At 31.0% G+C, this 15,548-nt stretch overlaps 1 protein-coding gene across 2 annotated transcripts in view; it reads right to left on the bottom strand.

Annotated features, from left to right (window-relative positions):
- si:dkeyp-23e4.3 (rho GTPase-activating protein 7) overlaps window positions 1-15,548 on the bottom strand; it is a 79,258-nt gene that overhangs the window by 28,156 nt on the left and 35,554 nt on the right. The gene's annotated exons all lie outside the window — the stretch shown is intronic.

Raw genomic sequence — 15,548 nt, 5'->3', positions numbered from 1 at the left:
TTTTTGACTTTTTTTGGCCGAAAAAAACGCCTTACTATACTATGACATTTTTTATGACTTTTTGAGGTCAAAAAAATTTTTGACTTTTTTTGGCCGATTTTGACGCCTTACTATACTATGACGTTTTTTATGAGTTGTTGAGGTCAAAAAAATTTTTGACTTTTTTTGGCCGAAAAAAACGCCTTACTATACTATGACGTTTTTTTATGACTTTTTGAGGTCAAAAAAAATTTTGACTTTTTTTGGCCGAAAAAAACGCCTTACTATACTATGACGTTTTTTATGACTTTTTGAGGTCAAAAAAAATTTTGACTTTTTTTGCCCGATTTTGACGCCTTACTATACTATGACGTTTTTTATGACTTTTTGAGGTCAAAAAAATTTTTGACTTTTTTTGGCCGAAAAAAACGCCTTACTATACTATGACGTTTTTTATGAGTTTTTGAGGTCAAAAAAAATTTTGACTTTTTTTGGCCGAAAAAAACGCCTTACTATACTGACATTTTTTATGACATTTTGAGGTCAAAAATTTTTTTGACTTTTTTTGCCCGATTTTGACGCCTTACTATACTATGACGTTTTTTATGACTTTTTGAGGTCAAAAAATTTTTTGACTTTTTTTGGCCGAAAAAAACGCCTTACTATACTATGACGTTTTTTATGACATTTTGAGGTCAAAGAAAATTTTGACTTTTTTTGGCCGAAAAAAACGCCTTACTATACTATGACGTTTTTTATGACTTTTTGAGGTCAAAAAAAATTTTGACTTTTTTTAGCCGAAAAAAACGCCTTACTATACTATGACGTTTTTTATGACATTTTGAGGTCAAAAAAAATTTTGACTTTTTTTGGCCGAAAAAAACGCCTTACTATACTATGACATTTTTTATGACTTTTTGAGGTCAAAAAAAATTGTGACTTTTTTTGGCCGATTTTGACGCCTTACTATACTATGAAGTTTTTTATGACTTTTTGAGGTCAAAAAAAATTTTGACTTTTTTTGGCCGAAAAAAACGCCTTACTATACTATGACGTTTTTTATGACTTTTTGAGGTCAAAAAAATTTTTGACTTTTTTTGCCCGATTTTGACGCCTTACTATACTATGACGTTTTTTATGACATTTTGAGGTCAAAAATTTTTTTGACTTTTTTTGGCCGAAAAAAACGCCTTACTATACTATGACGTTTTTTATGACTTTTTGAGGTCAAAAAAATTTTTGACTTTTTTTGGCCGAAAAAAACGCCTTACTATACTATGACGTTTTTTTATGACTTTTTGAGGTCAAAAAAAATTTTGACTTTTTTTGGCCGAAAAAAACGCCTTACTATACTATGACGTTTTTTATGACTTTTTGAGGTCAAAAAAAATTTTGACTTTTTTTGGCAGAAAAAAACGGCTTACTATACTATGACGTTTTTTATGAATTTTTGAGGTCAAAAAAATTTTTGACTTTTTTTGGCCGAAAAAAACGCCTTACTATACTATGACATTTTTTATGACTTTTTGAGGTCAAAAAAATTTTTGACTTTTTTTGGCCGATTTTGACGCCTTACTATACTATGACGTTTTTTATGAGTTGTTGAGGTCAAAAAAATTTTTGACTTTTTTTGGCCGAAAAAAACGCCTTACTATACTATGACGTTTTTTTATGACTTTTTGAGGTCAAAAAAAATTTTGACTTTTTTTGGCCGAAAAAAACGCCTTACTATACTATGACGTTTTTTATGACTTTTTGAGGTCAAAAAAAATTTTGACTTTTTTTGCCCGATTTTGACGCCTTACTATACTATGACGTTTTTTATGACTTTTTGAGGTCAAAAAAATTTTTGACTTTTTTTGGCCGAAAAAAACGCCTTACTATACTATGACGTTTTTTATGAGTTTTTGAGGTCAAAAAAATTTTTGACTTTTTTTGGCCGAAAAAAACGCCTTACTATACTGACATTTTTTATGACATTTTGAGGTCAAAAATTTTTTTGACTTTTTTTGCCCGATTTTGACGCCTTACTATACTATGACGTTTTTTATGACTTTTTGAGGTCAAAAAATTTTTTGACTTTTTTTGGCCGAAAAAAACGCCTTACTATACTATGACGTTTTTTATGACATTTTGAGGTCAAAGAAAATTTTGACTTTTTTTGGCCGAAAAAAACGCCTTACTATACTATGACGTTTTTTATGACTTTTTGAGGTCAAAAAAAATTTTGACTTTTTTTAGCCGAAAAAAACGCCTTACTATACTATGACGTTTTTTATGACATTTTGAGGTCAAAAAAAATTTTGACTTTTTTTGGCCGAAAAAAACGCCTTACTATACTATGACATTTTTTATGACTTTTTGAGGTCAAAAAAAATTGTGACTTTTTTTGGCCGATTTTGACGCCTTACTATACTATGAAGTTTTTTATGACTTTTTGAGGTCAAAAAAAATTTTGACTTTTTTTGGCCGAAAAAAACGCCTTACTATACTATGACGTTTTTTATGACTTTTTGAGGTCAAAAAAATTTTTGACTTTTTTTGCCCGATTTTGACGCCTTACTATACTATGACGTTTTTTATGACATTTTGAGGTCAAAAATTTTTTTGACTTTTTTTGGCCGAAAAAAACGCCTTACTATACTATGACGTTTTTTATGACTTTTTGAGGTCAAAAAAATTTTTGACTTTTTTTGGCCGAAAAAAAACGCCTTACTATACTATGACGTTTTTTTATGACTTTTTGAGGTCAAAAAAAATTTTGACTTTTTTTGGCCGAAAAAAACGCCTTACTATACTATGACGTTTTTTATGACTTTTTGAGGTCAAAAAAAATTTTGACTTTTTTTGGCCGAAAAAAACGCCTTACTATACTATGACGTTTATTATGACTTTTTGAGGTCAAAAAAAATTTTGACTTTTTTTGCCCGATTTTGACGCCTTACTATACTATGACGTTTTTTATGACTTTTTGAGGTCAAAAAAAATTTTGACTTTTTTTGGCCGAAAAAAACGCCTTACTATACTATGACGTTTTTTATGACATTTTGAGGTCAAAAAAATTTTTGACTTTTTTTGGCTGATTTTGACGCCTTACTATACTATGACGTTTTTTATGACTTTTTGAGGTCAAAAAAATTTTTGACTTTTTTTGGCCGAAAAAAACGCCTTACTATACTATGACGTTTTTTTATGACTTTTTGAGGTCAAAAAAAATTTTGACTTTTTTTGGCCGAAAAAAACGCCTTACTATACTATGACGTTTTTTATGACTTTTTGAGGTCAAAAAAAATTTTGACTTTTTTTGCCCGATTTTGACGCCTTACTATACTATGACGTTTTTTATGACTTTTTGAGGTCAAAAAAAATTGTGACTTTTTTTGGCCGAAAAAAACGCCTTACTATACTATGACGTTTTTTATGACATTTTGAGGTCAAAGAAAATTTTGACTTTTTTTGGCCGAAAAAAACGCCTTACTATACTATGACGTTTTTTATGACTTTTTGAGGTCAAAAAAAATTTTGACTTTTTTTGGCCGAAAAAAACGCCTTACTATACTATGACGTTTTTTATGACATTTTGAGGTCAAAAAAAATTTTGACTTTTTTTGGCCGAAAAAAACGCCTTACTATACTATGACGTTTTTTATGACTTTTTGAGGTCAAAAAAAATTGTGACTTTTTTTGGCCGATTTTGACGCCTTACTATACTATGACGTTTTTTATGACTTTTTGAGGTAAAAAAAAATTGTGACTTTTTTTGGCCGATTTTGACGCCTTACTATACTATGACGTTTTTTATGACTTTTTGAGGTCAAAAAAAATTTTGACTTTTTTTGGCCGAAAAAAACGCCTTACTATACTATGACGTTTTTTATGACTTTTTGAGGTCAAAAAAAATTTTGACTTTTTTTGCCCGATTTTGACGCCTTACTATACTATGACGTTTTTTATGAGTTTTTGAGGTCAAAAAAAATTTTGACTTTTTTTGGCCGAAAAAAACGCCTTACTATACTATGACGTTTTTTATGACATTTTGAGGTCAAAAATTTTTTTGACTTTCTTTGGCCGAAAAAAACGCCTTACTATACTATGACGTTTTTTATGACTTTTTGAGGTCAAAAAAAATTTTGACTTTTTTTGGCCGAAAAAAACGGCTTACTATACTATACTATGACGTTTTTTATGACTTTTTGAGGTCAAAAAATTTTTTGACTTTTTTTGGCCGAAAAAAACGCCTTACTATACTATGACGTTTTTTATGACTTTTTGAGGTAAAAAAAAATTTTGACTTTTTTTGGCCGATTTTGACGCCTTACTATACTACTATACCCAGTCGCTCTGACACCGGTAATCATGAAGTGCTTTGAGAGGATCGTCTTAAGTCACATCAAAGACACCATCCCTGCTACTCTGGACAGACATCAGTTCGCCTACAGAGAGAACCGATCAACAGAGGATGCGGTCTCTCTAGCACTGCACACAGCCCTCACTCACCTGGAGCACCCCAACACCTACGTCAGGATGTTGTTCGTGGATTTCAGTTCAGCTTTCAACACTGTGATCCCGGACAAGCTGACTCTGAAACTTCACAACCTGGGACTGCCTGGCCTCTTGTGCTACTGGATCAGGGACTTTCTCACCAACAGGCCTCAAGTGGTGAGAATTGGCAACACCACATCATCCACACTGATCCTGAGCACAGGCACACCGCAGGGGTGTGTGCTCAGCCCAGCCCTTTTCACCCTGTTCACACACGACTGTACTGCCATTCATTCCACCAACATAGTCGTAAAGTTTGCAGACGACACCACCGTAGTGGGTCTCATATCGGACAATGATGAGAATCACTACAGAGAGGAGATCCAGCACCTGACTGGATGGTGTGCAGACAACAACCTTGTCCTGAACACCAGCAAGACCAAGGAGGTCATTGTGGACTTTAGGAGATCCAGGAGGATGGAACACACCCCTCTCCTCATTCATGGGGAGGAGGTGGAGCGGGTGGACAACATCAAGTTCCTGGGCATCCACATCACATCTGACCTCACTTGGTCCATGCACACCTCCCACCTGGTGAAGAAGGCTCAACAAAGGCTCTTCTTCCTCAGGAAGCTCAAAAGGTCTGGACTCTCCCCTCAGCTCCTGACAAACTTTTACAGAGCCACAATAGAGAGCATCCTCTGTTTGAGTGCAACGGTGTGGTACGGGAGCTGCACTGCACAAGACAGGAAGGACTTGGCCCGGGTGGTGAAAACAGCACAGGGGATCATGGGGAGTCGTCTCCCACAACTGGACTCTATATATGACGGCCGGGTTCAAAGGAGGGCCAGTCGTATAGCTGCAGACCCCACCCACCCAGGTCACAAACTGTTTGTACCTCTCCCCTCTGGCAAGAGGTACAGGAACATCAGAACTCACACCAACAGGCTAAGACACAGCTTTTTCCCCAGAGCTGTGAAATCCATCACCCCATCTCCTCACACATCCACCCTCCACCAACCCAATGGCTGATCACTAGACGCCTGCAAAAGACACTCATGCTTCACTGCACTTTAGTCAGAAATAAGCTGTACTCTGACCCATATACCCATATTCATACCAGTCACTTTATATGTTGTTGCACTGTTCATCATATTCTTTATCCCTATTTTATTTTATATTTTATTCTATTTTATACTTATTTAGATAGATTTTAAATAAGCCTTTTTATGTTACTATTTGTGCCAAAGAGCTGCTGTACAAAATTTCATTGTGCCTTGCATAATGACAATAAAGATTCTTGATCTTGATCTTGATCTTGATCTTGATCTATGACGTTTTTTATGACTTCTTGAGGTCAAAAAAAATTTTGACTTTTTTTGGCCGAAAAAAAACGCCTTACTATACTATGACGTTTTTTATGACTTTTTGAGGTCAAAAAAAATTTTGACTTTTTTTGGCCGAAAAAAACGCCTTACTATACTATGACGTTTTTTATGACTTTTTGAGGTCAAAAAAAATTTTGACTTTTTTTGGCCGAAAAAAACGCCTTACTATACTATGACGTTTTTTATGACATTTTGAGGTCAAAAAAAATTTTGACTTTTTTTGGCCGAAAAAAACGCCTTACTATACTATGACGTTTTTTATGACATTTTGAGGTCAAAAAAAATTTTGACTTTTTTTGGCCGATTTTGACGCCTTACTATACTATGACGTTTTTTATGACTTTTTGAGGTCAAAAAAAATTTTGACTTTTTTTGGCCGAAAAAAACGCCTTACTATACTATGACGTTTTTTATGACTTTTTGAGGTAAAAAAAAATTGTGACTTTTTTTGGCCGATTTTGACGCCTTACTATACTATGACGTTTTTTATGACTTTTTGAGGTCAAAAAAAATTTTGACTTTTTTTGGCCGAAAAAAACGCCTTACTATACTATGATGTTTTTTATGACTTTTTGAGGTCAAAAAAAATTTTGACTTTTTTTGCCCGATTTTGACGCCTTACTATACTATGACGTTTTTTATGACTTTTTGAGGTCAAAAAAAATTTTGACTTTTTTTGGCCGAAAAAAAACGCCTTACTATACTATGACGTTTTTAATGACATTTTGAGGTCAAAAATTTTTTTGACTTTCTTTGGCCGAAAAAAACGCCTTACTATACTATGACGTTTTTTATGACTTTTTGAGGTCAAAAAAATTTTTGACTTTTTTTGGCCGATTTTGACGCCTTACTATACTATGACGTTTTTTATGAGTTGTTGAGGTCAAAAAAAATTTTGACTTTTTTTGGCCGAAAAAAACGCCTTACTATACTATGACGTTTTTTATGACTTTTTGAGGTAAAAAAAAATTTTGACTTTTTTTGCCCGAAAAAAACGCCTTACTATACTATGACATTTTTTATGACTTTTTGAGGTCAAAAAAAATTTTGACTTTTTTTGGCCGAAAAAAACGCCTTACTATACTATGACGTTTTTTATGACTTTTTGAGGTAAAAAAAAATTGTGACTTTTTTTGGCCGAAAAAAACGCCTTACTATACTATGACGTTTTTTATGACTTTTTGAGGTCAAAAAAAATTTTGACTTTTTTTGGCCGAAAAAAACGCCTTACTATACTATGACGTTTTTTATGACTTTTTGAGGTCAAAAAAAATTTTGACTTTTTTTGCCCGATTTTGACGCCTTACTATACTATGACGTTTTTTATGACATTTTGAGGTCAAAAATTTTTTTGACTTTTTTTGGCCGAAAAAAACGCCTTACTATACTATGACGTTTTTTATGACATTTTGAGGTCAAAAAAATTTTTGACTTTTTTTGCCCGATTTTGACGCCTTACTATACTATGACGTTTTTTATGAATTTTTGAGGTCAAAAAAATTTTTGACTTTTTTTGGCCGAAAAAAACGCCTTACTATACTATGACGTTTTTTATGACTTTTTGAGGTCAAAAAAAATTTTGACTTTTTTTGCCCGATTTTGACGCCTTACTATACTATGACGTTTTTTATGACTTTTTGAGGTCAAAAAAAATTTTGACTTTTTTTGGCCGAAAAAAACGCCTTACTATACTATGACGTTTTTTATGACATTTTGAGGTCAAAAAATTTTTTGACTTTTTTTGGCTGATTTTGACGCCTTACTATACTATGACGTTTTTTATGACTTTTTGAGGTCAAAAAAATTTTTGACTTTTTTTGGCCGAAAAAAACGCCTTACTATACTATGACGTTTTTTTATGACTTTTTGAGGTCAAAAAAAATTTTGACTTTTTTTGGCCGAAAAAAACGCCTTACTATACTATGACGTTTTTTATGACTTTTTGAGGTCAAAAAAAATTTTGACTTTTTTTGGCCGATTTTGACGCCTTACTATACTATGACGTTTTTTATGACTTTTTGAGGTCAAAAAATTTTTTGACTTTTTTTGGCCGAAAAAAACGCCTTACTATACTATGACGTTTTTTATGACTTTTTGAGGTCAAAAAAAATTTTGACTTTTTTTGCCCGATTTTGACGCCTTACTATACTATGACGTTTTTTATGACTTTTTGAGGTCAAAAAAAATTTTGACTTTTTTTGGCAGAAAAAAACGGCTTACTATACTATGACGTTTTTTATGAATTTTTGAGGTCAAAAAAATTTTTGACTTTTTTTGGCCGAAAAAAACGCCTTACTATACTATGACATTTTTTATGACTTTTTGAGGTCAAAAAAATTTTTGACTTTTTTTGGCCGATTTTGACGCCTTACTATACTATGACGTTTTTTATGAGTTGTTGAGGTCAAAAAAATTTTTGACTTTTTTTGGCCGAAAAAAACGCCTTACTATACTATGACGTTTTTTTATGACTTTTTGAGGTCAAAAAAAATTTTGACTTTTTTTGGCCGAAAAAAAACGCCTTACTATACTATGACGTTTTTTATGACTTTTTGAGGTCAAAAAAAATTTTGACTTTTTTTGCCCGATTTTGACGCCTTACTATACTATGACGTTTTTTATGACTTTTTGAGGTCAAAAAAATTTTTGACTTTTTTTGGCCGAAAAAAACGCCTTACTATACTATGACGTTTTTTATGAGTTTTTGAGGTCAAAAAAAATTTTGACTTTTTTTGGCCGAAAAAAACGCCTTACTATACTGACATTTTTTATGACATTTTGAGGTCAAAAATTTTTTTGACTTTTTTTGCCCGATTTTGACGCCTTACTATACTATGACGTTTTTTATGACTTTTTGAGGTCAAAAAATTTTTTGACTTTTTTTGGCCGAAAAAAACGCCTTACTATACTATGACGTTTTTTATGACATTTTGAGGTCAAAGAAAATTTTGACTTTTTTTGGCCGAAAAAAACGCCTTACTATACTATGACGTTTTTTATGACTTTTTGAGGTCAAAAAAAATTTTGACTTTTTTTAGCCGAAAAAAACGCCTTACTATACTATGACGTTTTTTATGACATTTTGAGGTCAAAAAAAATTTTGACTTTTTTTGGCCGAAAAAAACGCCTTACTATACTATGACGTTTTTTATGACTTTTTGAGGTCAAAAAAAATTGTGACTTTTTTTGGCCGATTTTGACGCCTTACTATACTATGAAGTTTTTTATGACTTTTTGAGGTCAAAAAAAATTTTGACTTTTTTTGGCCGAAAAAAACGCCTTACTATACTATGACGTTTTTTATGACTTTTTGAGGTCAAAAAAATTTTTGACTTTTTTTGCCCGATTTTGACGCCTTACTATACTATGACGTTTTTTATGACATTTTGAGGTCAAAAATTTTTTTGACTTTTTTTGGCCGAAAAAAACGCCTTACTATACTATGACGTTTTTTATGACTTTTTGAGGTCAAAAAAATTTTTGACTTTTTTTGGCCGAAAAAAACGCCTTACTATACTATGACGTTTTTTTATGACTTTTTGAGGTCAAAAAAAATTTTGACTTTTTTTGGCCGAAAAAAACGCCTTACTATACTATGACGTTTTTTATGACTTTTTGAGGTCAAAAAAAATTTTGACTTTTTTTGGCAGAAAAAAACGGCTTACTATACTATGACGTTTTTTATGAATTTTTGAGGTCAAAAAAATTTTTGACTTTTTTTGGCCGAAAAAAACGCCTTACTATACTATGACATTTTTTATGACTTTTTGAGGTCAAAAAAATTTTTGACTTTTTTTGGCCGATTTTGACGCCTTACTATACTATGACGTTTTTTATGAGTTGTTGAGGTCAAAAAAATTTTTGACTTTTTTTGGCCGAAAAAAACGCCTTACTATACTATGACGTTTTTTTATGACTTTTTGAGGTCAAAAAAAATTTTGACTTTTTTTGGCCGAAAAAAACGCCTTACTATACTATGACGTTTTTTATGACTTTTTGAGGTCAAAAAAAATTTTGACTTTTTTTGCCCGATTTTGACGCCTTACTATACTATGACGTTTTTTATGACTTTTTGAGGTCAAAAAAATTTTTGACTTTTTTTGGCCGAAAAAAACGCCTTACTATACTATGACGTTTTTTATGAGTTTTTGAGGTCAAAAAAAATTTTGACTTTTTTTGGCCGAAAAAAACGCCTTACTATACTGACATTTTTTATGACATTTTGAGGTCAAAAATTTTTTTGACTTTTTTTGCCCGATTTTGACGCCTTACTATACTATGACGTTTTTTATGACTTTTTGAGGTCAAAAAATTTTTTGACTTTTTTTGGCCGAAAAAAACGCCTTACTATACTATGACGTTTTTTATGACATTTTGAGGTCAAAGAAAATTTTGACTTTTTTTGGCCGAAAAAAACGCCTTACTATACTATGACGTTTTTTATGACTTTTTGAGGTCAAAAAAAATTTTGACTTTTTTTAGCCGAAAAAAACGCCTTACTATACTATGACGTTTTTTATGACATTTTGAGGTCAAAAAAAATTTTGACTTTTTTTGGCCGAAAAAAACGCCTTACTATACTATGACATTTTTTATGACTTTTTGAGGTCAAAAAAAATTGTGACTTTTTTTGGCCGATTTTGACGCCTTACTATACTATGAAGTTTTTTATGACTTTTTGAGGTCAAAAAAAATTTTGACTTTTTTTGGCCGAAAAAAACGCCTTACTATACTATGACGTTTTTTATGACTTTTTGAGGTCAAAAAAATTTTTGACTTTTTTTGCCCGATTTTGACGCCTTACTATACTATGACGTTTTTTATGACATTTTGAGGTCAAAAATTTTTTTGACTTTTTTTGGCCGAAAAAAACGCCTTACTATACTATGACGTTTTTTATGACTTTTTGAGGTCAAAAAAATTTTTGACTTTTTTTGGCCGAAAAAAACGCCTTACTATACTATGACGTTTTTTTATGACTTTTTGAGGTCAAAAAAAATTTTGACTTTTTTTGGCCGATTTTGACGCCTTACTATACTATGACGTTTTTTATGACTTTTTGAGGTCAAAAAAAATTTTGACTTTTTTTGGCCGAAAAAAACGCCTTACTATACTATGACGTTTTTTATGACTTTTTGAGGTCAAAAAAAATTTTGACTTTTTTTGCCCGATTTTGACGCCTTACTATACTATGACGTTTTTTATGACTTTTTGAGGTCAAAAAAATTTTTGACTTTTTTTGGCCGAAAAAAACGCCTTACTATACTATGACGTTTTTTATGAGTTTTTGAGGTCAAAAAAAATTTTGACTTTTTTTGGCCGAAAAAAACGCCTTACTATACTGACATTTTTTATGACATTTTGAGGTCAAAAATTTTTTTGACTTTTTTTGCCCGATTTTGACGCCTTACTATACTATGACGTTTTTTATGACTTTTTGAGGTCAAAAAAAATTTTGACTTTTTTTGGCCGAAAAAAACGCCTTACTATACTATGACGTTTTTTATGACATTTTGAGGTCAAAGAAAATTTTGACTTTTTTTGGCCGAAAAAAACGCCTTACTATACTATGACGTTTTTTATGACTTTTTGAGGTCAAAAAAATTTTTGACTTTTTTTAGCCGAAAAAAACGCCTTACTATACTATGACGTTTTTTATGACATTTTGAGGTCAAAAAAAATTTTGACTTTTTTTGGCCGAAAAAAACGCCTTACTATACTATGACATTTTTTATGACTTTTTGAGGTCAAAAAAAATTGTGACTTTTTTTGGCCGATTTTGACGCCTTACTATACTATGAAGTTTTTTATGACTTTTTGAGGTCAAAAAAAATTTTGACTTTTTTTGGCCGAAAAAAACGCCTTACTATACTATGACGTTTTTTATGACTTTTTGAGGTCAAAAAAAATTTTGACTTTTTTTGCCCGATTTTGACGCCTTACTATACTATGACGTTTTTTATGACATTTTGAGGTCAAAAATTTTTTTGACTTTTTTTGGCCGAAAAAAACGCCTTACTATACTATGACGTTTTTTATGACTTTTTGAGGTCAAAAAAATTTTTGACTTTTTTTGGCCGAAAAAAACGCCTTACTATACTATGACGTTTTTTTATGACTTTTTGAGGTCAAAAAAAATTTTGACTTTTTTTGGCCGAAAAAAACGCCTTACTATACTATGACGTTTTTTATGACTTTTTGAGGTCAAAAAAAATTTTGACTTTTTTTGGCCGAAAAAAACGCCTTACTATACTATGACGTTTTTTATGACTTTTTGAGGTCAAAAAAAATTTTGACTTTTTTTGCCCGATTTTGACGCCTTACTATACTATGACGTTTTTTATGACATTTTGAGGTCAAAAATTTTTTTGACTTTTTTTGGCCGAAAAAAACGCCTTACTATACTATGACGTTTTTTATGACATTTTGAGGTCAAAAAAATTTTTGACTTTTTTTGCCCGATTTTGACGCCTTACTATACTATGACGTTTTTTATGAATTTTTGAGGTCAAAAAAATTTTTGACTTTTTTTGGCCGAAAAAAACGCCTTACTATACTATGACGTTTTTTATGACTTTTTGAGGTCAAAAAAATTTTTGACTTTTTTTGGCCGATTTTGATGCCTTACTATACTATGACGTTTTTTATGAGTTGTTGAGGTCAAAAAAAATTTTGACTTTTTTTGGCCGAAAAAAACGGCTTACTATACTATGACGTTTTTTATGACTTTTTGAGGTAAAAAAAATTTTTGACTTTTTTTGGCCGATTTTGACGCCTTACTATACTATGACGTTTTTTATGAGTTGTTGAGGTCAAAAAAAATTTTGACTTTTTTTGGCCGAAAAAAACGCCTTACTATACTATGACGTTTTTTATGACTTTTTGAGGTAAAAAAAAATTTTGACTTTTTTTGCCCGAAAAAAACGCCTTACTATACTATGACGTTTTTTATGACTTTTTGAGGTCAAAAATTTTTTTGACTTTTTTTGGCCGAAAAAAACGCCTTACTATACTATGACGTTTTTAATGACATTTTGAGGTCAAAAAAAATTTTGACTTTTTTTGCCCGATTTTGACGCCTTACTATACTATGACGTTTTTTATGACTTCTTGAGGTCAAAAAAAATTTTGACTTTTTTTGGCCGAAAAAAACGCCTTACTATACTATGACGTTTTTTATGACTTTTTGAGGTCAAAAAAAATTTTGACTTTTTTTGCCTGAAAAAAACGCCTTACTATACTATGACGTTTTTTATGACTTTTTGAGGTCAAAAAAATTTTTGACTTTTTTTGGCCGAAAAAAACGCCTTACTATACTATGACGTTTTTTATGACTTTTTGAGGTCAAAATTTTTTTTGACTTTTTTTGGCCGAAAAAAACGCCTTACTATACTATGACGTTTTTTTATGACATTTTGAGGTCAAAAAAATTTTTGACTTTTTTTGGCCGAAAAAAACGCCTTACTATACTATGACGTTTTTTATGACTTTTTGAGGTCAAAAAAAATTTTGACTTTTTTTGCCCGAAAAAAACGGCTTACTATACTATGACGTTTTTTATGACTTTTTGAGGTCAAAAAATTTTTTGACTTTTTTTGGCCGAAAAAAACGGCTTACTATACTATGACGTTTTTTATGACTTTTTGAGGTCAAAAAAAATTTTGACTTTTTTTGGCCGAAAAAAACGCCTTACTATACTATGACGTTTTTTATGACTTTTTGAGGTCAAAAAAAATTTTGACTTTTTTTGGCCGAAAAAAACGCCTTACTATACTATGACGTTTTTTATGACTTTTTGAGGTCAAAAAAAATTTTGACTTTTTTTGCCCGATTTTGACGCCTTACTATACTATGACGTTTTTTATGACTTTTTGAGGTCAAAAAAAATTTTGACTTTTTTTGGCCGAAAAAAACGCCTTACTATACTATGACGTTTTTTATGACATTTTGAGGTCAAAAAAAATTTTGACTTTTTTTGGCAGATTTTGACGCCTTACTATACTATGACGTTTTTTATGACTTTTTGAGGTCAAAAAAATTTTTGACTTTTTTTGGCCGAAAAAAACGCCTTACTATACTATGACGTTTTTTTATGACTTTTTGAGGTCAAAAAAAATTTTGACTTTTTTTGGCCGAAAAAAACGCCTTACTATACTATGACGTTTTTTATGACTTTTTGAGGTCAAAAAAAATTTTGACTTTTTTTGCCCGATTTTGACGCCTTACTATACTATGACGTTTTTTATGACTTTTTGAGGTCAAAAAAATTTTTGACTTTTTTTGGCCGAAAAAAAACGCCTTACTATACTATGACGTTTTTTATGACTTTTTGAGGTCAAAAAAATTTTTGACTTTTTTTGGCCGAAAAAAACGCCTTACTATACTATGACGTTTTTTATGACTTTTTGAGGTCAAAAAAAATTTTGACTTTTTTTGGCCGAAAAAAACGCCTTACTATACTATGACGTTTTTTATGACTTTTTGAGGTCAAAAAAAATTTTGACTTTTTTTGCCCGATTTTGACGCCTTACTATACTATGACGTTTTTTATGACTTTTTGAGGTCAAAAAAAATTTTGACTTTTTTTGGCCGAAAAAAACGCCTTACTATACTATGACGTTTTTTATGACATTTTGAGGTCAAAAAAAATTTTGACTTTTTTTGGCTGATTTTGACGCCTTACTATACTATGACGTTTTTTATGACTTTTTGAGGTCAAAAAAATTTTTGACTTTTTTTGGCCGAAAAAAACGCCTTACTATACTATGACGTTTTTTTATGACTTTTTGAGGTCAAAAAAAATTTTGACTTTTTTTGGCCGAAAAAAACGCCTTACTATACTATGACGTTTTTTATGACTTTTTGAGGTCAAAAATTTTTTGACTTTTTTTGGCCGAAAAAAACGCCTTACTATACTATGATGTTTTTTATGACATTTTGAGGTCAAAAAAATTTTTGACTTTTTTTGCCCGATTTTGACGCCTTACTATACTATGACGTTTTTTATGACATTTTGAGGTCAAAAATTTTTTTGACTTTTTTTGGCTGAAAAAAACGCCTTACTATACTATGACGTTTTTTATGACTTTTTGAGGTCAAAAAAAATTTTGACTTTTTTTGCCTGAAAAAAACGCCTTACTATACTATGACGTTTTTTATGACTTTTTGAGGTCAAAAAATTTTTTGACTTTTTTTGGCCGAAAAAAACGCCTTACTATACTATGACGTTTTTTATGACTTTTTGAGGTCAAAATTTTTTTTGACTTTTTTTGGCCGAAAAAAAAAAACGCCTTACTATACTATGACGTTTTTTATGACATTTTGAGGTCAAAAAAAATTTTGACTTTTTTTGCCCGATTTTGACGCCTTACTATACTATGACGTTTTTTATGACTTTTTGAGGTCAAAAAAAATTTTGACTTTTTTTGGCCGAAAAAAACGCCTTACTATACTATGACGTTTTTTTATGACTTTTTGAGGTCAAAAAAAATTTTGACTTTTTTTGGCCGAAAAAAACGCCTTACTATACTATGACGTTTTTTATGACTTTTTGAGGTCAAAAATTTTTTGACTTTTTTTGGCCGAAAAAAACGCCTTACTATACTATGATGTTTTTTATGACATTTTGAGGTCAAAAAAATTTTTGACTTTTTTTGCCCGATTTTGACGCCTTACTATACTATGACGTTTTTTATGACA

This window comes from Toxotes jaculatrix, chromosome 12, assembly GCF_017976425.1.
Source record: "Toxotes jaculatrix isolate fToxJac2 chromosome 12, fToxJac2.pri, whole genome shotgun sequence".
Lineage (NCBI taxonomy): Eukaryota > Metazoa > Chordata > Actinopteri > Toxotidae > Toxotes > Toxotes jaculatrix.
Note: the sequence above shows the minus strand (reverse complement) of the source record. Positions and strands in the feature narration are given on the sequence as shown.